This window comes from Battus philenor, unplaced genomic scaffold (genome assembly GCF_028537555.1).
Source record: "Battus philenor isolate CCGP_79_NKW_IND1 unplaced genomic scaffold, ilBatPhil1.0.hap1 SCAF_25, whole genome shotgun sequence".
Taxonomy (NCBI): domain Eukaryota; kingdom Metazoa; phylum Arthropoda; class Insecta; order Lepidoptera; family Papilionidae; genus Battus; species Battus philenor.
The window spans coordinates 8,725,742-8,752,743 of record NW_027181688.1 but is presented as its reverse complement, the minus strand read 5'-3'; the positions used below and the strand labels follow the sequence as shown (position 1 = coordinate 8,752,743).

The window sequence follows — 27,002 nt, the reverse complement described above, 5'->3', positions numbered from 1 at the left end:
TTCACTATATTAAAAGCAAATACAAGTTTCCACCTGTATTTGACATCCATTCCATCCAATATTAAATACAGCGGTTTTCAAATTAAGTTTTGGAATCGGCTACACTACTCTGCGCCTCTCGCAAACTATATTAACTGTGCAACGTGCCGTAGTGATAAATTGTTTAAAGCTATTATTCTCACTTTACGCCTTAACTATGCGGCCGCGTACAGCAACGTTGCCAATCTTTGTACCGCTTATAAATATTAAAATAATTCTTGTAATATTTCTTAAAAATGAGGACTAGCCGTTGTTAGACACTTGTTTTAACTTACGGTCTTTAAAAATGACTAGGTTAGATGTTTTCTTAAGCATATACAGTACCCGGCGATAAATATTTCATATCGACTATTGGACCGAGACAATCCGCTAATTTCTGCCTCATAGAGAAATATCTCAGTCTCGCACTACCTGTGTGACGTTTTATCAGTCGTTTTATTTCGTGCGACTCAGATAACGCTCTACGAAGCCGAAATTATTCAATCGTCTCTTTCCAAATGTCGAAGTGCAATATTTATCGCCGGATACTGTACATAGAATGTTTGTACGCTTACCTACTTTTTCTTTAATCCATTCTCTGCATACTGGTTGCCGGTATAACTGTGGATGAATAGTTAATCTCTTACTATAAACCCCTGCGGCGACGTGCTAACGCTATTATGCGTTGATAGGCGACACAGTTTCCGATGCGCGTGTATATGCACCCGCACCAATGAAAGAGTTAATTATATTCGCAAAGCAATGCGTCAGCGTGTATATCATGCGCTGACCAGAATGACTCATGTGAATATGAGATTGCCGTTTTCCTATGAATCTTCCTAATTCTAGTGCATTTAGAATAATACAAACAATGTGTATAGAACAATATAGTCAAAGAGGAATATTAGCAGAGTACGTATATATTAATACAGAATATGCAATGTCTGCTCTGCCGATATCACTAGTATGGGAGAATCTTCTCATATTCACCTGACAGCGTACCAACGTCTTGAGAGATTCGTATATTACGCAAGTTTAAAGGGCAACACAATTAACAACTGACAATTCCCGTTATGTGTCTACCCTACGATGATCAAATATCGAGTAAACACAATTACAATTTCTTAAATAAAATAAATAATAAGGGGCGGTGTAAATATTTTAGATGTATATTTAAAGATATAAACGGAAGTGTGTGTTTCGGCTGAGCCCAGATTATACATAGTTTAGTTGAGGACCAATGATATTTCGGCACAAGCTCGTTACAACAATGCGACCGATGTACCATTATAAAATCCGTCTCAGCGAGCAATAAAATAGTCCAGTTCGAACAGTCAGTAGGACGAATTTGCCTTTAATTGAAATTTTCTTCTTGCTATTTTATCCTCATTGCTGAAAGTCGCGACCTTCCTACAAAGCCTCGGATTTAAAGAATTGCCTCCACAGGTCTCTATGATCTACTTTACTGAGTGATTCCGTTGTTGTGAGGCCCGTCACTACCGCACATAGCGCCTATCGGATTAGTGAACGTTATTTTGGTCACTTTCCCTTTTTTACCACATTCAGTTTTTGAGATTATCAGGTTTCCTCCGAACTATGTAACTACCCTAGAATCCGCTTGTAGCAGATGGTGTACAAGACTTTATACGAAGCTGACCCAGATCAGATCTGTTTAATCTCCTGATAGACCACGACAACATGTGTAGCATCCTTTGTAGAACAATATTTGAAAAGCATCGATTTTCCTTCAGTCTGCCGTACGGTTTGGCCAGAACTGAGACGTGTATAAGAAGATTGAGACTTTAAAGTTATTATTAGTCTCATTTTAACTTATCTAGACATGTCCGAGTTATTTATGGCAATGCATTAAGTTATCCTCTTGCATAAAATGAAACTTCATAACTTAAATGTGACGAAACTTATTTAATATTAATGTTTTTAATGGTATAATTTATTTCAGTGACAGCTTTAACCCGGGTGTTGCATTGCTATAAAATCGCAATAGCATATTATATAGTGTATTATTTGTGCAAATTTCGTATACATATTCAAATCTTTCATATCATTATTGCCACATACGATCTCTTACATCATTCTGCTCACACCTCTGTCAGTGTTGTTGGTAATGACCGCATTTGATTTGCTGATGTGACCCGGGCAAAGTATTTCGACATATTGTACATATAAAATAAACTTTAATCGTGGGACGTCCTGCTGGACATGGGCCTCCCTCATAGATTTCCAATAAGACTGGTTGGAAAAGGACTATCCTCTGCCGGCTTCTGACGATACTAACAAGATTGTCTGTCTGCTTTGGTAGACATTACTGGGCTTGCCAGTTTATGGTTCTCACACTAGGACCTTGAGCCTCCAGCGACCATTTGTTCATTGCACCATATGGCCTGCCTCCTGCCACTTCAACTTACTATTCCTCTGGGTTACATACCCTCCAATAGAACTGGTTGTATGCGACCTGTAGCGTCTAAATAATCTTAACAAGTTTATCTGATCACATTATCGGTGGATGTTATCTATTCTGCGCGCTATGTGAGTTGTCCACCCCCACTACAACTTGCCAATCCGCTGGGCTACATACTCATAAAAAAACTTCAAAATGCTATTAATGGATACATTCACACGAACAAAGTGTCATGAATACGATTTATTTCAGTTATGCACAACAAAAATAAAACCGGTAACAATTCGAGAGTCTAATTTGTGTTCGACGCCACACAAAGCAAGGCGGGGGCAAAACGATTCGCGAATCTCTATGCAAATATCCATCAATACAAGGTTGTCCGACGTACTGCACTCGTATGTGTTGTAGATTGCCGCAGTAAGAGAAAACAAAATTTTCTTTTTCACTCCATATATAAACAAACAACTTTATTTTTTAAATAGAACATGATATATCTTTGTTACCATATATTAATTGTCAAACAAGTATGATTAAGCGTAATGTTACTTATTTCAATTAGTAAGAAAGTAATATTCTAAATATAAAACATACATTAAAAGAAACGAGCCTGCTCATCCGCAGTAGGACACATGAAAGACAGAGAAGGTTGTCCTACGTCCTCGTCGAAACTACATAATATGTTATTGGTGGTGGAATAGGGGTCACCCCCCTCTGTTGCACTATTACCTTGCTTAATCTTGCTGGCACTGACGTTCCGGGAACTAGTTTTATCCTCAATTACCGAGGCATAAGGCCAATGCCGGTAAAACCATGTTACTTTGCGAAAGCGTTCCCATAGTTTTGAAAAGAGAGTCAGAAAAGACCGTGGAGTTTTTGCCGGTAAGAGTCTGACATAAGTCTCGTCACTCGAAATTAAAAATGACATTTTAACTTTACGTTTACAGTTCCAGTACGAGTACACTCTTAAAAGTTTGTGTAGTGTATATTAAAATTCCTGTTTCATATCTATTTTTAATCAACTAAAATCCAACGATTATTTGCAATAAAATGTGAATAGTTTTTGTTCGAACCGTAGGAAACATGTTTTCACAACACAGTAATACCGGTAGTTATTGTCTACCAATAGTTTAAATGTGCGCTGGAATAGTAACTCGAAAGATATTTCAATGCTATGCTGACCAAGTCAGGCGTAGGGGCCACTGATTACTACACAAATTGTTATGTTTATAAATACAATAGAGTTTTGATGTTGAAAATTAATCTTGTTATAAAATAATCGTATGTATCGCGTTCATTAAATATGATGTACAAATGTTCACGCTAAGTTGAGCGGAATGTGATCAGCAGTGTTTCTGCTCCGTCATGTTTCGGTGTATTCGGACCGATGCGTTTTTAAGCGCTTGTCATTGCGTCGTCTTTGATGTCCCCGCTGACCAATATCGTTCAAGCGGATTAGTAGATGTAAATTGGATTTGCGAATGTAAAAAAATAACCTTTTTCATACGGTAGGCATATTGTTCCAAAATTTTACAATATTTACTATAACGAAAAAAAAAAACGTCATACTTACAATTTAAAACGACTCCAATCGACCATCTGACAGTCGAATTTAATAAAATTATGTGATAGGGAAATTTGTTTTGTTTGCTGATTGTTTCGGTGGGTGATTGACATATGCATAACTTCATGTCATTGTTATCCAAATATGTTGGAATAAATGTTCTTGATGAGAACGCCACATAGGTTCAATACTAATTGCCTACCCTTTTATAGTTCCGGTAGCAATAACACAGTTTACCTCAAATACGATTCCTATTAGCACACCTGCACTATGATTGCAGCGAGCAAATATGTCTACGTGACGCACTTGCTGTTCTTTCAACCAGGATACTCTCCTCGCTGCACAAACGACTGCACCGCTATTCAAGCTGCACATATAACCTGCATGTGACGTAAGCATTAGGTGTAAAAGTTCTTTTGTTAAAATATATATATTTATGGACAACTTGTCAGTCTTGCGATCAGTGTGCTAGATTGTCGATTAGTCATTTGTTCGATTTTCAATGGTTATGGCATCATGCGTTTATAGGAAGTAGGCGTGTCGGAATATGGTTTTTGTTATAACCGAGTAGCAGAGTTTGAAGTGAGATGTGTAGTAATCAACTAATCAACACATTAATTTAGCCAGAGCAAGAACGGAAGTTTGTTTAATTATTAAAAGTTACACAAATTTGCTTAACAATGATAAACAAACGTCATCGGAGATGTAAACACACGCGTAAATTTATTTGATCTCTTAAAATCAGCTCTGTTCTTTTGTGGTATGTCGTAATAGTGACACTGTTCATTTCAAAAATAGCTGTTTGTTTTGAATGGATAAATAATTGTAATTATATAGATATCAATACAAACAGAATGAAATATAAATAAAGAAGACAATGTTCGTACAATTTTTTTTTAGAATACTATATTGTGCCAGTACGGTTACTATACTGATGTAGACACGCGATAGGACTATGAAAGGCTAATTAGCGTATATATTCATATTTATAATTGTATATTAAACAATGGTAATTATGAAATAAAACTATTTTTAACATTTGTATCATTTTATTCATGTATAATATTCTTATAAATCTAAGAAGTCATGTGGGAGATTATTTAATAATAAGGTTAATAATAATATCGATTCGCCATATGATACGTAGCGAAAGGAAGCGGAGGCGGTTTTACGTTCGCTTCCTCGTCAGCGCAGAGTCACGCTTGAGCTCGTAAATACGTCACGCTATTTAAAAATAATTACGTGGCCAGTGTTGTGATTATTAATGGAATTTGGGTTTTTTTTAGTCTGATAGCCTTTAGAACGTTAAATAGTATTTTACTTTATCGAACCTCCATTTAAAAAGTCTATGACTTTATAAATGGAGGCTTCATTTCTTTGCAGTAGCTTAACACGTTCTTTGCAACAAAAAAAAAAACAGTTTCTTGCCATGCCGTGTCGGTTAGTGCAGCCTGACGTTAATTATTTGCATAAATAATGGTTCAAATTGACTTTTGTTATAACCAAGTAACAGTTTAGTCAAAGGCATATAAGCAAAAAAAAAAACAATTTAGTAAATTTTGAACGGATTTTTGATTTTAATAGACTTTAGGTCTAATAAAATGAAAATTATTATGAAGCGTTCGCTATGCTCGCTTCGACGTTTGATGAAAAGCTTATAAAGCAACAAAAATGTACCACATTCAATGTAATTATAATTATGTTTATTGCTCTATGTTACTATTTATTGTAAAAACAGTTACATAGAGCTTATAGCTTCAAATATGTATTTTATCTTTATAGCTAGGACGTATTAGTTTTATAGCTAGATTACTCTCTTACTGATACTTATTTTTATAAAAGGACAAATTAAATACACGTTTTTATTTTCAAGTAAAGCGAAGTTTGCGGGCGTCTAAAACTCTTTTCAGAGGCTTAAGTGGAGCTTTTCATTGCAAGCTGCAGTCCACCGACCCGGCTTCTTAGCTCGCGGCCAGCTCGGAGCGCTTGTGTTTTGCTATTTTGTTTACTAGAAAAAGTCTAGTTGACCTCCCTCTGCTACGAATATATACAGAAAGCTGTGTTGGCTTAGCGTCGCTTGGATGTATGTGAGGACTTTCTAATATGCCTTCGGGCTTGCTTATATTAAATTTTAGCTGGATCCTGAGACGTTACTGGGTTAAGTAGTGTCCTGTAAATGAGTTAGCTGATATGTATAGTAGATAGTAGGTATCTCATTTATAAAAGTGCAATGAAGTTAAAAGGTCTATATTATTGAAGGAAGATTTTATCGGGTAGTGTTTGTTTTGTACGCTAATATTTTGACGCCGACACGAATTATTAATAAGGATTTTTTTTAAAATCAACTTATGAATATCAAATATTCGATAGACGTATTAAATATTAGAATATAATCAAATCTAAATTTAACTTTACAAATAATCTCGGCAGCAAAGCACTCTTAAACTCTGCCCACCGCCACTAAATTCGTAAACATTGACGCAAGTTATTTAAGTAACATTTAAGTAGGCTAGTACCTAGTAGTAGTAGTTCTTTTATAAATTAAATAATACAATACCTTTAAATGTCTTTCATCAATATTGTCTTTACAAATTCTCTCTCCATAACACGTGATATAGTCTGTGATGCTTTTGATTATGGAACATTAGGCTAATATTTGCGAGTTTACTGTTAATGAACGTTTCCTCAAAGATCTCAGACCGCGTTACGCTCGACTTGATCGTTTAACCAGCGTCGGTGGTTACACCACGCGAAGTTATTTCCTTTTGGAATTAATATGCATATGTATACTACTATTCTTAATACTTTGTAGACTAAAAATTCTCCAGAAAAAAAATAATTGCATACAAACTATCAGAAAATTAAATGAATATTGAAACTGAATTATTTCTTTTGAACATTGCATGTTTGACAACAAAATGTTATTTTTCATTAATTTATTTTGTCTAACAGAATGTATGTCGGCATACGTAGTAATCAGTAAAAATTTTTTGGACTATGATATTATGATTATATAGTTCATGTACTAGTTTTTGTTTGATGAATGTCTTATATTAACTATTAGACATTACTAGGAAATTTGTAAAAGCGTACGCAGTTGCCTACAGAAAGATGCTAATTTTTAATAGACGGATCATATTGTCAGCAAGTATTTGAGTGTTAACGCAGAAAGTTAATATTGGGTGGAGTATCATCAATAGTAGCATGTACATCTTTTGTTATTTAAATTTGTTAACACCTACCACTGAAGACATATTTCGTTACAAGATCAATCTAATGGATAAATTTAAGTTAGTTTACTATACCAACTTTCTAGTAAAAAAATTAAATAATAAATAGAAAAGTTGCCGTCATAGGTATACAATCGAATGATATCAGATTAGTGGTTTGTAACAATTTCGTTGCGGTAACAAAAATCGCGAGAAATTTGCCCCGCGGTGCGAATTTGGTGGGATATGCACTGACTGTGAACGTCGAGATTGAAAACAGTGCTTTATAATTGGCACTGTATAAGGCTATATCAATTTAGCGGTTAGCCGCTGACAATAATTCGCAAAAATAGTCCGGTGCTAGTTTTATATACATACGGGTTATATAGGCGCGAACAATGCGGAAGATATTACGAGGTTTAAAACCTTATTACCGTGTGTGGCTCCTTGTTAATTTGGTACAAGCCTGGAACGATGTAAACTCGGTGTTACACAACCCGATGCTCCCGATCCAATAAACAAACCGTTTGGGTTCTTTGAACGCCCCACGCGCGCTAAAACGAGCCGGCGCGTGTCCATCTCGCTTTATTTTTAGTTGGACGCGCATTGATTTAGTGCGGCTGCATTCGTTTGCCGATAACGTTAATCCGTTATTCGAATGTATCTTTATTTAATAAAAACGCAACGGCGAGGCGTTAACACTTTAAATTCTTAATAGCGTTATTTGCATCGCTAATGAAGCGGTAAATTTCATTCCGACGGAAGCCCGCCGTAAAGCCGTGCGGCAGACACGAGGAAATATCTGTTTTATATTGTACATAAAAATTAAGTTCAATAATTTTATATATATATTACTGTCGTCATTAATTAAACGAATTATTTAATAATAAACGTGTCAATAGACTGTCGGTTTTTGTATAAGAAAATGACGGGAAAGTTAAGATACCACTGACGGTGCAATACAAAATTCAGTGCAACTTTTGTGTTTCTTATGCATTAAGTTGTACGAGAAAGTAAACAGAGTGATTGGTTAGAGGAATAAAAGGTGTAAGTAATATAAAATACGCCCTATCCATAAATCAATCATTTCGGAAATAGTGAATGACATAATAATGATAATTTTTGGTTTACTACATATTAAATTTAATTATGGTTTACTATCTGTTTATGTAGACTGAATACTGTCAGTAGTTACTGGCCCTGTAGTATTTCGATTAAAAAAATGTTTATTTCAGAGTGATCACTTTAAATAGATATAGAATTATTGGAAATAGGTGTAAACGCTTTTAAACATTTTGCTGGTAAGTGAGGTACACTTACACTTTAAATCTACACCTGTAACCAAGAGTCCTGTTGAATGTAGCAATGTTAAGCAGCATACAAACGTAGTAGTCGTACAGCTACCAGAACGGTATCTTGAGAAGACAACTTGCCATCCCTTCTATAACATGGTTTGTTTTACTACAACCACGTTAAGTCACAGACAAACAGCGAGATAGACACGCGTGTGACGTCACAATAATATTGGCGACCGAGAGTAAATAAGAGAAACGCGTCGCAAAGGAGATTCGTAAATATCATCTCCAGGGGAACTGCTATCAGCGTGATAACTGTTTTTATCGCGTTCATTTGATAACGCTCCGCAATCGTGTTTGTTGTATACAGGAAACGTACAACGTTTGATGTTTTGTTATTGAGTTGCGGAAATACCCCAGAGAGATCGGTGTGCTCTTAACTGTTTTGTTTACGTTACAACCATCCATCGCCTGTTTGAGAGGTACTCTTTTCTAGGAACTATGCGCTGCATTATAGGGTAAAAAAATCTCTAGCCGCATGTGCCAAAACACGCTACAGTGTTCTGCTGATGTATAAGGCTTAAACAAGTTAATAGAAAATTTTGTAATAGACCCAGTGTTTTAAAGTACAAGTCTTGTTACATCTTGCCTACATTCACCGCTTTAAGACTTAAATACTTCTGGAATATTCAAAAACAAACAAGGCTTCGTTAATGTTAGTCGAGAAAAAAATATACCTACCCAAATCGGTCGTTTTCAAAGAGAAATATATGTAAAAGGGAGGTAGACCACGCTGAATGACCAGAAAGTTTAACCGGACCAATATCAGACGAAAAGAACCAACAAAAAATCAATGTAGTTCAGAAAGCTAAAAAGATTGTATTTGTATTGCATTGTCATTATCGATTACATTTAATCACTTTCGACGTTGTTTATTGTATCAACGGCGTCAAATTGAATGTTTGTCTGTTTTTTATGTAAAGCCTACTGTAATTTCACTGGCATTTTGCAACAGTTTTTTAACACTACCGCCGTCGCCAACCGTAGCGGCAAAAGTCACAATAGATTAGAAAGTCTTGTTATAAAAAACGATTGGCGATCGTTGACATTTCACATCGGAAATATTTAAAAAAAAAAAAAAAAAAACTAAACGATTAAAGTTTCACGCGTGCCTGGTGTCAGCCCTGACTTTTTTGTAAATACGACAGTATTTTTAAACAAAATTTGTACTACTCAGTACCATTATTAACTTATTCCATTTTTAATGCAGAGGTGTGTAATGGTCATTTTTTTGTTATAAATTTTCTACAATTTTCAGCTTATAATAGTTCGGATGAAAGTAATAGCAATGGTGACATCAACGAGAGCAGTATTTGTGTTATGTTAGCAGTATTGGAGAGTGAAAATGAACTGAATAATGCAAGAGTCAGTAGATTAACAACAAAAAAAAAACCTATGATCCGAATGTAACAATCGATTAGTTCGGCCAACTTCTATTTTTCTTACCTTAAGGCACGAGAAAAGTTATTTTGAAGAAAAATGAAAAAAATGCTGTGAAAGTAGTATTGAACAAAACCTTTCGTTCAAGAACTAAGACGTGTCAATAAAAAAAAACAGTCCTTATGTGCATCGCAATAGCTGTTGTCACTGTTATTTGTGTTTGTAGTGTGATAATTAACTTGTTTTTGTTAATAACCATTATTTATTTTTAAGATGTTACCATGCGTTGAATACAATAATATCTTTACTTTTTTCCCCACTTACCCTTTCTAATTATCATCTCCATTCTAGCTCATAGCTAGAACGCGCTGAAAAGCTTTACGAGTACCTCCCCTTTTACATAAATAAATGTTCCTATCATAGTGCCTTTGGCATTTTAGTTTGCTGTTTACTTCCGTTTTATAAGAAGTGTTTAAATAAATAAAACAATAAATAAAGTAATCATACTGACTTACGTTTTGTTTATTGATTTTTGCTATTGGACTTTGAGTGGTTAATAACTATTCACGGCACGAATGTGGGGGCAAATGTAGTCCGAAAATGAGTGTATATTATAGAAATAGTGTGATTTTTTTGTTATCAAAAGAATTTGATTTTTTTCTGTAAGTATAACGGTAATATGGTGCAGCTGTATTTAACGTAATTCGGACGGCTTTTACAATCCAGTAATATGGCAGAATTTCGCAATCTGAGACGAGGTTCCCGAGCTCTCGTGCTTCGCCACTTGTAAAAGAGATTTATACTTAGCTTGCGGCCTGCAACTGCAAATTATATTAGAGCAGCATTTAAAGTCGAGCCAAAAAATGTACGGGCCAGTCACTCTTGACAGCGGTATCCACAGCACATGAAAACGTTGCTATTATTAATAAAAGTGTAATATTGAAGGTCATTATAAATTTTTTCTCGTTCGTTAACCCACGCATTCTTTGTACGTATGAGGATGGTTATAGTAAACGACAGTGAATTAGATAAAGAGTCCAAAAGTTTCAATGTTTGTAAATATTGCGCAGTACATTTGTGAGAATAAATAAAATTCACATTTGCTACCAAATTAAAAACATGCGGTTTGTTTAATGTACAACATTAAAAGCGCTTTTAAAGAAGGAACGTTGCACGCGAGCGCTTTAAGTGTTTAGTTGAAAGCACTTTAAATGTCATTTTCGCGAGCCCGGACTGCGGTGTCGTTATGATCTGTGCACGCTTCGACGATAACACGGTGTTATGTCAGCGTTGTAACACTCTTTAACACTCAGGACTGAAAAGTCTTTTTTGTCATATTATCGCCAAATGCAATCAATGAATGCCATTTGAATCTCTTTAATACTTAGATTTTTTAAAGGTATCTTTTATATACACCGTAAGATATACACCTATAAGGTTAAAGATGCAGGATGCTTCCAACGGGTGTAATTGGTAATCTAAGGGAGAAGTGCATGTATGTCCAGCAAGGGGACGTCTTACGACTTAAAACATGTTGATCATTTATCGTCAAAGTAAATTGTTAGTCGATTCTTTGATTAGAACTCAGATTGCAAAAAAAAGTAATAAAAAGCTATCAAGTTTTATGATGTGACTAAAAAAAGTCTAGTTTTATACAGTTATCTTCTTGTGTCTATTAAATCAATTATATTATTGTTATTTATAGATAAATAAATTTTGATTACGAATATAAAATTCTTTCTGTACCAATAATTGAAAATATGAAAAATATTGGAAGTATCTGGTGCCCGCCATCTAGCGGCGGATAGCGTAATCGAAATGTATTATGTTGTCTACGAGAGTTTGTCGTTTTCAGCGATATATATAAAATAGTATTTTATAATTTAGTAAAAGTGCCATCCTGTAATTGATAGTTATTAAGTAAAAATGTAAATTTGTATAAATTTTACGTTCTTCTAATTTTACACTAGATGGCAGCACTTGCAGCGTAAACTAAAACGTGTACTAAGCCTTTTGTGTGGTGGTATTATTAATTATTAAACAGTGCAGACATTTTTTTGTACGTCCATGAAGAGCAAGTCGCGTGCTTAAATAGATCGCGGCTTCATGAATATTTGAGGTTTGCACCTGATCTATCATAAATGTAATTTTAAATAAGGCTGTCGTCACTATAGTAATTTATATGTAGTAATGGAAAATATAATAATATTTAATACATATATTGACACACGTATAATACGTTATATATGACTTCTTTTTTAAGTTTAATAATCCTCACTAGATGTCGCTGTTACGCGAATGACAAAACGATAGTAAGGAAATGAGACATGACCGAGTCTTATAGGCCAGATATAGTTATTTTAAATTTTTATATACAGCTCTTGCATTGAAACACGAGGTCAACGAACTGAGAGCACGCATGAACTTGATCCATATTTCATGACATCGATGTTGTAATTGGCAATGCTCCTTTTTCTACAAATGAATAGAGTCCATTTTCGTTTGCATCTGAAAAGAACTTTCGTCGAACGTTTCTTTAGACTTTTCGTCGTTGATTTTTAATTGACAAAATGTTATATTTATAATTACAATGGTCGACAATCGTGGGATTTCTTGATTGTCGATCCATTTACGAATGATAATGTAGGTGTTTCAATGTTGCGTATTTTTTACGAGGGACTTATTTCTCTATTGATTCTTCATTGTGCTCTTAAGAGGTTAATGCTTTAAAGTTTTATTTTCGTCGTGTAGTTGTCAGTCTTGTCGCATTCTATTTGTTACAAACTCTCAGATGGATTCCAAAAATTTTTAAGTTAAAAATAGATTGTACACTTATACAAAAACCTAGTATTGTATATTGTATAAAAGATTATGTCGAACTTATTTATATTTTAATTAATAACGTGTAATGAATTTAATAATCAAATACATATGACCAGGTCTTCGAAAGACGCTAGAAGTAGGCTACTTCTAAACTGTGCTATTATTGGAAATCTATGCGGTAGGTTTACGTCCAGCAGTAGATCTTACGGTTGAAATGTTTATGATGAGATATTATAATATCTAAATAAAAACTTTAAAATCATTCTTTATATCTAAAAGAATGAGCCAGATGACGAAGAGTGCTATGAAAATGCAGTTTGCACCGATGTACCATAATCCGTGTGCTTTGCTGTGTCGAGTTGAATATTCTCGTGAATAGGCCTTTCGCGTGTTTTAATGCTTTCAACCGTCTTTTGTACTCATGGTATTTTAAACAAACACGTGCGTAGTGCCTTTTATAAACTTTTTCATACAGTTTATAGAATTTTGCGTAATTGAAAAAGGTTTTTATAAATTTTGTTTAATTAATTTAATTTGAATCTACTTGGAATATTATAATAAGAGTCGTCTATGTTTGTGACATTACAAGTACATCGTTTGGTTGTTAAAATCTGACTAGGCCAATTATTTTTCAAAATGGTATTAAAATATAATCATGTTTTATTTATTACATTCTAAGAATGTGCTTCAATTTGACTACTTTCTATATCTCTTTTAAACATAATAGATTACAATCAAAAAGTATACGCTAGCAACTCATGAAAAATATTCGGATTTCTATGATTTTATATTGACAATTAATTATGTTTAATATCTTAACAGATCTCTGGTGCACTTTAAAATAATATTGAACTGATGTCGTTCGTTTATGCTTTAAAACTACGCACGGTGTAAATAGCATTTGTATCGTGAAGTCCATTTTTCACTTTAAATTGTATTATTTGCAGTATTTATCCCTGGCAAATTCTTATAGAAAATCAGGATAAGTTTTAAAATTTTACATTTTCGAGCTGTAGATAAAATTGTTTCGTTTTTCTTTACATCGAAGCCAGTCGCAGCGGCGTCTGTGAAAATTTGTTCAAATATGGTCTTTTGTATGGTGAACTTACACGACCTGCTTAAAATTTACTCACGAATTTTGGGCTTTATTTTTGAAATAATTCTCAATGATTTCATTTCATTTTGGGTCATACATGCTACAAAGTAATGTAAAATAGTAGTGGTCGAGTAAATTTATAATTTTTGTTATGAAAACACTGAAGAAATCTGGTTAAAAAGGTAGCTTTTTCAGTATTTCACTAATTACAACAGTAAAAATCCAAACAGCTTGTCTCGCCCACAAATGTCGATTATCGTAGTTCGCCCACGGCCTCAAACCCACTAATGGGAGAGGCGACTAATTACACGAGCGGAGCGGAGGGTATCGCGTAATGCGGCCGACTATTGTGCCGTCTCTAGCGTTGTCCGAGTTTAAATGGCGCTATTAAATAGTGATGTCATTGGTAATTGTTTTTTTGGTTCGATGAATTTGTTTCTTTTCCTTTCATACTTCCATAAGTCTGATTATAGCGTAAGGGAATAATTTTCTTTCTCATGATATACGAATGGAAAGTAAAAATAGTTTGAAACAAACTTCGCAGTGAAATTTCATAAAACACATCATTCTATTCTCTAGTAATAAATAATAATCTATAGACCATAGACTGGAAACCGCAGCTTAGGTTGAATCGAGTGAAAAGAGGACCTTGTTAAAATCTTTGAAGGATGCTGAATGCAGGCTCTTTCCAAAGTTATTTGAAATATACGGCGGAGGCCTAGGTCCAGCAGTAGCCTACTTAGGGCTGAAATTGTGATGATGATGATGAAAGAGCAGTAGAGAAAAATAGTCGCAGTAGCGTAGAAGTATCTGTGTTCCGTTTGGTTAAAGATCAAATTCTAATGCTTCGATGTTGCTTAGAAAATAAAGTTATAACATTATCGATAAAACCAAAGCGCAACACTAATACCAGACATCGTGTCGTTGCGGCCAGGAGGCTGATACATAAAAGGCAATCGGAAATGATGTTGCGCTCGCCATATCTAATGAATCGTAAGCGGTTTTTTTACACAAACAGGATAAGCAATACAACATGTAATTGAGTTCATAGTAAACTTATTGCCATGCAAAATTATAACAACACATATGGGACATGTAAAATGCTTTTTTTAGCTAGAAGATATTTGTTAAAACTTAATGGTATAATATATATGTAAAAGAAATTATACGATATCAGCAGATACTGGATCGAGTTATTATTATAGGCATAATTACTTATTGTGTACGGTTGTTAGTTTATTTTAATAAGAAAAAATCTGTTGTTTATTATTAAGCTATGGCGGATAAGTGTAATTTTAAATCTATGTTTTGAATATAAATAACTGATGTTTTCATATATGGAGAAAGTAGTTTATTTGATTCAATTCCTATTTTTGAAGGATAAATATTTTTAAATGATATTTGTTTTCTTATGTTATTTAAACCGATACCCTGTATTAAAATCTAGTGTACAAATTGTGTAAATTATTGTCAAACAAATATCATAATTATATAGCTTTGTTTCTTTCATACAAAATAACAAATATTTATATTATTTTATATATGGAGTCCTGAAGGAGTCCTCTTTCAAAGTAGATAATGATTTTATGTTGCAGGTACAAATAACAAACATTTTGATTGATATGTTTAGTTCACGAAATTGGAATTCAAAGTAAGTTAATTCAAGTAGGCTTTTGCACGGACCTTTTAATCGCCAATTACTTTTAACATTTTAAAAAGGTCAGTGTAGTTAGTCCTTGTGTAAGGTGCCGCCGGCTCGGAATACCGATCTGCTGAGTTTGTCAGAATCTCGGCAGTTGCTCAAATACAACAAATTTTCTTTTCAAAATATTGCCATATCACTCTAACTATACTAAACTGTTGTTTTAGACGAATTTTTTTTTTAAATTTAACTTCTGGTAATTGTAGCTTTTTTCGCACACAGTTGACATTGGTTATGTAAGAAGGGTGTGTGCGTGTGTGCGGGTTATAGCACACAATGTAATGCCGCGCATTGTCCTTAACGAGGCGTGTGTAGCAAGGGCACAGAGCGCGCGGACATGTAACCGCGCAGTCGGTATGCGCGCCGACGCAGCCTCCGCTGACTCACAGACACGCGGGCGCTGTGCGCGGCTCCATTGCACTACATCACGGCACGACACACAGTTTTCACTGTCTAAACGTTAAACGTTCAGCACAACCCAAAAACTTTGAAAAAGTTTAAGAATAGAAAGTCATTTGTAAAACTACTATATACGTAGCAAATGATAAACGATGTTCTTAATAGGTAACATTAGACCGACAATGAGAAATTACGTGTTTACAATAGTTTTATGCACACGTATAATTTAAAATTATTTTCAGATTTATTAAACAAAAGAAAAAAAAATATTTGTAATTTGCCGGCAGATTTAAGGCAAGTAAGTGAAATATATATTATCGATAAAACAACAACAACAATTTTGTTAAATTTACAAAAGAGATGATATAATTTTGTCCTAAAAATGTGGAACCCAGACCAATCCAAACAGGATTTTATTTTTAAAACACGTTTCTTTGATTTTTTCGAGCCTTAAGCAAATACGTTTTATTATAAAGTTTTATTTATGTGTTCGATAACATTTTGCTAAATAAAGATGTCCTTTTATATCAATGTTAATGATTATAAAAATTCTAAATGTCAATGAAATTAATTTTTATAATAATTGATTATTACGTACAAAGTGAACGTACTGTTAAAAAAGTAAACCAATGTGTATAATTTGTAATTAAAATTTTAAATACTTCACTTATATTTTTTAATCCTTTAGTTAATGTGCACATTATATAACACGACAAAAGAAAGTATAGAGAAGTTATTGAGGAGATAGTCGTGATGCAATGGAGGCAGGCAACGGGCGCGGTCACATGACGCCTTGGGAATGCTCGCTTAACCTCGCGCCTCGTGCTTTCGGTCCGGTCGCGATTGCCGACGATCAATTCGCAACGCCACCGGCGCCGGCGATGCGATGCGATGCGGTGCGATTGACGTTTGCCATAACTACTTACCACCTAGATAAATGAACCTTCCCCGAAACGAATCCCACCACTATTTAAAATAGGGACAAAGTTTAGCATATATTTCATCATATTTTATTTTAGCTCATGACGGAAGAATATTTTGTATTTTATTTGCACTTCATTTTCTAAATTTTAATTTAATTATATTTCACTAGTGAGGGTACGTTATCATTATATGTTTATTTAAGAACATCATAGAGAGTTTCATCACCGTCAACGTCGGACATTGGCTTCTCCCATATTTATTTGTTATAGGACAGTAAGAGTTTATAAAATGAGGTATGATTTTAATGTTATTACTGTCTTTCAATATTTAACTATTTTTTTATTTAAAGTATAAATACATTGACTGTTTTAAAAAAAAATACCCTTAACGAATTAACACTGTAGCAAAATTTTATTAGACCAAAATATTTGTGAAATTATCTTCGTGGAAAGAATATGCAATAATTGAAAGAATTTATAATTTGTTGTAAATCGTATTTTGCGGCTGTGCACGTTTTCGCTCAGCATGCAAATTTTACTCCCGATTCCGAAGTGAATAATGTATTCCCTCTAGACAATTTCAGATCACTTCAATTCCCTCAGTGGAGGGTTTTTAGCATAATACGGTTACTGCGATTTATTACCGACGCAGCAGGTACGCGCGTGTTCTGAAACGTTACGTTGACTTTCATACCTCCGCTCAATAAATTAAGGTTGATAATGTTACCAGCACTAATAATGATGAAAAACTTACCAAAGAAAATTATTATACAGTCCTTGAGATAACATCATGAATAAATTATCACATTTGAATTAGAAAGAAACAGTAATAATTTAATGTATAGGAACTGTCGAGAGGTTCCATTATTTTATAGCTGCGGTTGAAATGTATGCTCGTTTAGTCAAACGAGCTGTGTCGTAACAGTAATTAATACATCAGTAACAGTGTGTGAGTGCACTGGATAGTTTTATAACTGAGTTAAAGAATTGACCAATGGCACAAATGGTGTAAAAAACATTTTTTCAGTCATTTATCTCTACGTCACATGTGGACTTTTCTTTCTACCGCTCCCCCCTTTCCCTCCGAAGGCTGATAAACTGCGGGCGAGGGGCGGCGCGAGCGCACCGCTACTGCCTCAGTTGCCTCTTTGACGTCGCGTAGAGCGGACGTGCTAGTGGTTTATCGCGTTATTTCAATTTCATATAAAAACAAATAAAAACAGTGATGTGATATCCAAAACGTCGCAGTGAAGTGGATAGTGTGACAGGATTTCAGTTGGGAGCCGCGCAGCTTTCGCGGATATCGTGTACCGTTGCGTCCCGCTCCGGTGCTTCTGTTAATAACTCGTGGATCTACAGTCACTGTGTAATAGTGGTTTTGCTAAGATTTAATACAGCGGAAAAGGTCACTTACCTTGATCGGTGAAACGCGAACGACGGTCTCGCCTTGAAGTGGGCTGTTATCTCCATTGCTATCTTTGTGTAATCCAACTTTTCGAGTGATGTTGGTTTAGGTACAATGGATATTGGTCGCGCGAGCATTTTTGACTCATTCGTTAGTTCTTGGAATTGTAATCGATATTTAGCGATGATGGATTCGCTCCACTCTTTAGTGATATCGCACATTCGTTTTTTTTTCACTAAATAGTTCGATCTGTTCGCTAAGCCCTGGTCGATAACTTGAAAAGTTGATGTTAGTTCAGATTTTGTTCTTGTTTTGTAAATCGATCGCTAAGTTTGCTGTGGAACAATGGATCGGAGGTTTCTTTATGTTCACGGTTGATGGAGCGCCGGCTTCGCTTGGAGGTTGGGAGGTTCTGTTTCGAGTGAAACTGTAACAACTGGACCTTGATATCCGGCGTTGCAACAGCGGTAATTATGGACGCTCGCGGCGCCATTGTCGTTCGCTTTGTGCTTGCGTGTGCGCATGGTTTACGTCCCCACAAACTTCGCACTTGTTTTTTCGTGTCGTAAGCTTACTGTTTACCTTACTGGCATTTACAGTTTAGCAGATTGGAGAAATCGCGATGATTTTTGTATCTCGGTTATCGTTGCTCCTCAATCCGCATTAAGCATTTCGCTACGAGGGTGGACAAAATGGCCGAACCTCGATTTGATCATTTATCGCTCTCGGGTTACTCTTTTTCATGATTATTTGTCGTTTTTCTGTTGTTGGCGTATATATTTTTGATATGCGTTTGTGTGTTCACACTTATGTTTCGTGCGAAAGATGCGTCTTAATTATATAGGTATAAATTTTAATACTGTGTGTAAATTTAGTACCTTTCTTTGTTTTAAAGTTTTAATTAGTCGGTTATGTTTGTAGAATTTTTGGTCAAGATATCTTACCCGGTTCAAGAGCACACGAGAGGCCGGGCTGGCTCTAACTGAATTAAGTAATCGCACGTAATAATCTTAATGTAGTAATTATTTTGAAGACGTCGTTACGACGCCTCCTCGTCTCATTGTTCGCTCACGTTTTTTTTTTTTCAAAGGCATTTTTGGTAATCATCCGAAGTGTATGACGTGTCTTTTTAATTTAACCAACATTGTTAATTCCTATCGCAGTGTATTTTTAATTTGATTAAAAAACTAAACTTTATTGCAATAAGTCTCTGCGACCAAAAAAAAAGTAATAAAAACATGTAGAGGTGAGTTTTAAGACTCTTGCTAAAACAATAATACTAATAACATATCTGTTTAAATATTTTCGCTGTTGCACAGTAATAATATTCATCGCCATTTGTATATTGTAAATGTTTTTTTAACATTTTATTATTTCGTGAATTGCCAGTATCTGAGTAGCGGATCTTTGAAAAATGTATTTTCATCATGGTCAGTAATTTACATATATATATTAAATAGAACAGATGACTGTTGGGACCGTAAGGTTCTGGAATCTAGAACATAGATCGAAAATGGACGTCTACGTCAGAAATGATGATGTTGAAAAAGAGAAAGCGAAATATTTTTTTATTTATTATACAAGATTGTGTATATTATCTAGTCACAAACTCTAATTCTATTCAATAAAAACAATTATCATTACTTAGTTCCAAACCAGACTATCGTATACATATCATCATGCATTATTTGAATGAGTGAATACAGAATTTTTTAGACGCGTCTACAACAAACTCGTTTCTCTTAAGTTTTATGCGCGATCAGGTGCGCTCGAATATGAATTGATGCATGGGATTTGTAAAGAAAGAATGGATTTTCAACTTGTGTTATTTGTATGGTGAACCTTTGTCAAAGGAGTGTAAACCCTATTTTGACAAATCCTACACGGATCTTGTATTACCGTCGTAAGTAGATAAATCTTCGTGTAGTTTATTTAGTTTTTAACTTTGAACATATATAAATACTTAATGTAAAAAATATCATAGTTTGATTAAAATAAGTGACAATAGTTTTTTAGATGACTAGGCTTACTTAAGTGTATACGATACATAAAACCAAAGATGACGCTGTGAAATGATTTTTCGAAGTTTACATTATACTGTTTTATTCAATACGTAACCGTACATAAAATAATGTACGTAATAACGTAACAATACGTAAACTAATTATAGTCATGTTAGTTAAACATATCTATCATCTTCTATAGAAGAACATATTAGTTTTACTTATTAGTTCATGTTATACACAATAACGTTCTCGTCGTCTGAACCACTACATAACAATTATGGGAAAAGGTAGGTAGGTGTTATTATGGGTTAATTTTTTATTCCCTATTCTTGACATCGTACATAATAACAAAGCACATCAAATATAAAAAAGAGTGTTTTATTGAAACAAATCATCAATAATATAAAGAGACGTAAGGTCCCCTCTCGAAAAGGTTTCCTTTAACAAATCTTTTGTCGTTAAAGTATTGTGTATCGACCTTTTTTGTACAAAATTTCCCATAGAACGATTTACGCAATTATAATACACTTAAATGTGAATCTAAGTACCGTAATAAATGTTCAAGCCGAAAAACTCCGATTCAAAATATATATGTATAGAAATTGCGTGAATAGAATTGAAAACCATTGCCACAATTATTTAAGAGCTTTTTCATTTTTTTGTTATATATTTTGATAAATAGAATATAAAATATACAAGTATAGAAGAGGTTGTAGTCAATATGTGTTTACACGTACGCGACTAGCCCTAAACTACTAGGTTTTGCATAGACGTAGTATGTTGTGCAACAGACGGTCGTTGGATCCGAGATGTTCTCGAGGGGTGAAAATGATCTAGTAGACGCAGCGTAGGTTGGCAGACTAACCACTAGATAGACGAACGACATAGTCAAGGTCGATGGAAGTCGTTGATACAATGCAAGACCGGTCATCATCGAAACCCTATGTCTTGAAATGAGTATCAATTAGCTGACCTCAAGATGAAGATGTTTTAAAGTGGCTGGCATATTCCTTTACGTTAGATGAGGTGCGATACGAGTGTGCCGCGTGACGATGGGAGTAAAAGCAATCACAGGTAACGTGCTGTGATGGCCCGGTAGCTCTGACAACATGCGATTGATTTACATGTTCAACCATCACGCAGACGTGGCACTTTCCCCACACACGTCAAATACTCTCTGCAGCTATTTGCATGTGCATGCTATTGACGGTTTTTTGTAACAGTGTTCTGATGTGCTTGTTCTGGGGCCTACACATATGGCCTGTAACAACATTGTTACCCAGGCTATATAATATGGATTTAATGCATTCTTGTCACTAGGGGATTAGAGATGGTCTCGTCACTTTTTTTTGTATATATAATATATACATAAATATATATCCGTTTAATTCTGGCGCTACCCTTAGTATTGTAGAATAATATTTAGATGATGTGTACATTTATTGTTCACCACACGTTACAATTCTGTTTAACCTTGTACGTGTTACTAGTAGAAAAATATAAGTCGCGATAAAGTTAAAAGCATTTATTATCGTGGTATGCAAAATTGGCATTATTATACTAATTACAAGTAATAGTTTTTTCCTTCGAATGAACGGACACTGTACGTCAAATGTACAGATGTTGTACTAAAACGTGTAGAAGTAGTTTGGTTAAAAAGTTTGAAGCCAACAAAATGTTCGCTGCATTCACCGGTGACATCAGCGAGAGCGCTTATCAGTCGTTATCATAACGATAACTTTAACGACGCGATAGAAGACAAGTGTTTTACAGATTACAGATTTCACGCCGCAAAGTTTAGACAAAATTCAACATTATTAGAAAGGCGTAAATATTAATGTTCATTGGCACGTCGGCTGTGCTAGTTCCAAATATCAATTGTTTTGTCTCACAAACACCGATACTAGTTGGAGGCGATTATTGATAAATCGCGCTGTGACTTATTTACCGAGTGGAAACTGGTTTAAAGGCCCCGCGTGGGCTCAGTAATTGATTTGCCATCTGTCCCGACCTGTCTAACGCAAGCTTATGGCCATACATTTCTAAAATTCCCGTAACAAGATTATGTTTTACTCATTTAATAACTTTGCGCTATTAATTTTAAATGTCCGTAAATTTCGTTTGGGATTAAAATTATGCTGAACTAAAAATTGGCCGAATTTTTTTTAGATTATTTTACAATTCATGGTAACTAGTTTTTCTTTGTGAGTTATATCTTTACACAATTTTAATTTCCCTCGTGCGTAATTACGCGTTGATTGACAAATTTGTATCTGCTTAATTAAAGATTGTTTATGAGTAAGCTTGACTATTTTTGAAATGCTATAATATTAAAGTTACATACACTCCGTATAAATTAAACTTTCATTTGAATAGTTTCATTTCATTTTCTCGGAAACTGAGTCGACCGATGACCGATTAACTACATGTTAAGGTCGCGGGAAGTCGTTGGATGCGGGCTGCGCAAGTTCGGTCATCGTGGCGAACTTTGAGTTTTGGATCGGATCTATTAGAAGACCTACACAAACCTAGTCAGAAACTATGCATTGCACACGACATCGTTCGACTGATGTGGTGATGATGAAACAATTGTCTATATATAAAAATTCAGGGCCCAATACAACTTTTCAAGAAGTTACGGTAGCGTTTACGTAATATATAATAGAAATATAAATAAAACTTTTTATGTTATTCAAATAATAATGTCCTTTAATGAGAGCAATTCAACCGAACGACCAAAGCGGATGTTGACAATTGAACGAATTTGTGTAATTGGTGCAGCAGTAAACATCTAAATTCGCTCTTATTCCTGCGGATAAACAAGGTCGTGAAATGGATTTTGAGCCATTTTCAATAAGTTTAGTGAAAACTTTACTAAATCTAGTGAAAAGAAAGGGACGGATATCTTTTACCTGTCTGTACTTTCCCTATTGAGATGCTATGTAAATATCCGTGGGTGGTGAGTTACACTAGAGAGCCGGCCGACATTTATTTAATTGTACAGAAGGAATGTATAATTCAGTTAACAAATAAACAGATTAACAATTTTCAAAAAAGCTTTAAATGACATGGACACAGAGTGATTCAAACCAAAAACCAATAGGAAAAAAAACATATTCAAAATACCTCTATTCAAGTAAATATTTACACACTGAATCGTCAACTTTAGCATTAACATTATAAGTAATAATCTACCACCGGCTTGACATGTGGTGCTGCTAAGAAGAGCCGGCCAGAAACAAAGTGAAAAAAATGAAACAAACCAGTTTGTACAAAGTGTATAAAACAACTTTCATTCGGCTGACAGTCATTAGTCGCCGCTGAGTAAACCGTAGTTTTCATCTCGCGAGAGAGAAGCGTCACTCCGTCACCGGTCGCGGAAGCTGTGGCCTAGTTAGGTGCACTAGGTAAGCCGTAATTGTGACGCTGAAATGTGACAATGGAACGCCTTGCAACTCGCCCGACACAGATTTCCCGCTCGACGTTTTAAATCCATAGTGAATATTGTCTCTGTCTTACTTGAATGTGTTATTTTTTTTTTTCAATTCTCCGCTAAATTCGGACGCTGCGGTTTTCTTATCTTTGTTTTTAAATTTCTGTTTACTTATTTAAGAGTCTCGTAAAAATCTTGTTTAAATATAAACGTAAGCTGATATCTCATGCTAGTATATCTTCAATTAAGTAATTTTACTCACAGTTGGATTTTTTATATTACGCGCTTTAGTAGACTTTTTCTTTTCCTTATTCTGAATCAAGTACTCCCTAGCAAAGAATTCATGGCCAAAAAGATCTTCTCATAGTGTCACGAGACAACCACGGGAAGCCGCAACGAAAAACATAACAACTTCAACGGATTTGAAGGTACAAAGCTTTGAAGGCGGTAACCTCTAAACGGCAATGAAGCCAGATAAATTTATAAGCTCTCGGCTGAGATCGTTACGGTATTTATTTTAGGTAATTGAGAGGGTACCATTGTGGCGCTCATATTCTCGCCAAACCGTCCTATCATCACCATTTCAGCCATGAGGAGCCATAGATTTCAAGCATGTTCCACGACCTTAACAAGGTCATCTGTCAACCTAGTAGGCGGACATCTTAAACTGCGCAGATCGAGAGATCTAAGCAAGAAAGATATATAAGCAAAGATCGAGATCTAAGCATAAGCTTGTTTCAATTGAGGCCGATGTTCTTAATGTAATTATTATACTAAAAAGATGTGCCATATTTTGTTTTAAAACGTATTGTTCAGTTTTTTGTACACATCTCTATGTAAAACCGATTTGTTACGGGCGGAGCGTGTCACTTTTCCGCAGATATTATATATATCTAATGGTAAATTTAAAAAAAAAACCTGAAATGTTATATGTCAAATCCATACCCTGTCCACCTCGAATAACAAACAGTCGAACATACGCAGTAGGTAGCCTTGTGTCCGCGCGATCCCGGCGTTAAAACAAATCGTACCGCATGCAGTCAACGTCACGTTCGCGTATTGTAATTGAATGTACTGCGATAAGTGATAAGAGCACCGACTGCGCCGCACGCCGGTGTGATGGCTGACCAAATGTGGAACTAATTACTTCTCTCAATACGTAAAATAAGTATTACGCTTTCCATATAACACAAATACCATTAAACTATATACAGGTGTTAATTAATGTATGGTACATCAAAAAAAATATAAAAGCTTAGTTAGAACAGCTTTCAAAATTCAGATTAGAGCATATTAAATTTAATTATTGTTTACGATTTGTTCCAGCAGACTTTTTACTGACATGTTACGACGAGTCTGTCGCATTCCACTATTAGACAAAATAAACTAATTTAACATCTTTCAAAATGATCATTTAACACAAAGTGATTCGAAATAAGTTTACGAATTTTAAAGCTCTTATACCTATAACTTATACCTATAAATATTTATACAATTATTTGTTTGTACGTATGATAGTATGTCTATAAAAATTATGCAGCCAAGTGTAAATTCAGGTATATTTATACATAGAAAAAATAATTTTTTGCCGCCTCTATCAATCTAAAGATATCATTAGGTTATTATATATTTAATACCCTGTCTTATTAATTAACTGCAATTAATTCAATTAGGAGATCATTACGAGATGAAATTATTTATAAAACTTTTAAAATTTTTGTTTCCAACTTTTTTCACGTTATACGCCCTAGAGGCCTTAACAGTTACCGCGGGCTGGAGATTGCAATTTTGAAGTTTTTTTTTTGCAAATCATAATCCGAAAAATTTTTGCCTAAATGTAAATATGATTATATCTATATAAATATGTTAATTAGGTGCACTATAACATGCTTTAATAAGATAATATATACTTATTGCTATAATACAAAGCAATAGTAGGAAATTTATTGCTTTTTAAAAGTAATCGTAATAATAATTTATAAGTATTATTATTCGCCTGTGGGCAACAGTGTTCACACGTGATAGTGTGACGGCGCTTCCATGTGGCTTGTGTGTCTCCGTTGACGTCACGGTAACATATAAGAAACAACATTCAATTGTTTGAGATCCCGATAAGGATAGTGATGTACCACGCGATGTAACTCCGGCCGTTCAAAGTCCCAGCCTATTAATGATATGACATTTGTATATAAAAATGTATGTTTACTTCGTGATGCGGATAACGAATACGTCGTACTAATTATAGGTGGCAAGCATGTAGTAGTACATTAATAAACTCTATCATATCTATGGCTATGAAATAGTACTGTTAAATTGAAATAGGTTAAAAAAAAATTTGCGAATTGGTTGGTTTTAGCGCGATTGTCCCAATTTTAAAAAAGATTTAAAGTAAAATTGGTGCGCTGCGACAAAACGCGATAGTAGCATGCTCGGTTGTCGAGTCCGTGTCACGCGATCGTGTTATTTTAGATGATTGATACTGCAATTACATGCAGGTAAATCTCTTTTCGACACAGTTAGTTTAGTTGTTATGTCAACTGCCACTTATGACAGTAGGTCGTGGTTAAGAATCTCGACACTAAGCAAAAATTCGAAAGTTATTACTTCTAATATCCTGTCTTTATCAATGACTGTAGCTTCTAGAGTAGAATATGTGGCGCGAATGTCAAGTCCATTTCAATATTGAAAGACAAGTTCCTAAACATTATCACCTCAGAAGTCGGTAAGCGTAAAGGTGATGATTTATTCAATTTTGTTTTTTAAAATCCCGGGTAACAAACAGCAAAAGCACGGTGAAGCTCTCCTCCGACATTAGCTAGCAGTTTTGCAAACGCTCCAAGGACATCCGTGTCGTACAGAACTGGATTGACGTTCACCTTTAATTACGTAAACTATTTTACATAAAGTGCGGGCACACGCAACCGCTGCGCAATCTCTCTAATTGTCATATTAACCAGTCGTATCACTTGAGAACTGTGACAAGTCTAACTGTACCTAAATTAGAAACTGTCTCTTCTTTGTTGCGTTAACTTAGTGTTTTTTACTTTTCATATAAAATACTAACTGCGCGACTATTGGAACCCTTTATGATATTATTCCCGCAAGTGTATAAAACAGATTTGTAATTTACCTTCAAGAAATTAATGTTTCATTTCAGTTTGTGTAAACAACTACTCCGTTAGAGCCAAAAGATTCTCGAGTAACCCATAACCAGTCCTACCTGGTGGAATGACGATAGTCAAGGTCGCGGGAAATCACTGTGTGATGGCGAAC

The 27,002-nt window shown here is 34.8% G+C and overlaps 1 protein-coding gene across 12 annotated transcripts in view; it reads left to right on the top strand.

Annotated features, from left to right (window-relative positions):
* LOC137924914 (MAP/microtubule affinity-regulating kinase 3-like) overlaps positions 1-27,002 on the top strand; it is a 214,709-nt gene that overhangs the window by 101,478 nt on the left and 86,229 nt on the right. For 7 of the 12 annotated variants that reach the window (XM_068768317.1, XM_068768315.1, XM_068768318.1 and 4 more), the window contains exon 1: positions 18,049-18,251. The exons of 3 other annotated variants lie outside the window; for them this stretch is intronic. The gene's annotated coding sequence lies outside the window, so the exon portion shown is untranslated. Of the gene's footprint in view, positions 1-18,048; positions 18,291-27,002 lie in introns of those variants that run through there. 2 more of the 12 variants (XM_068768313.1, XM_068768311.1) reach the window with 2 other exon arrangements.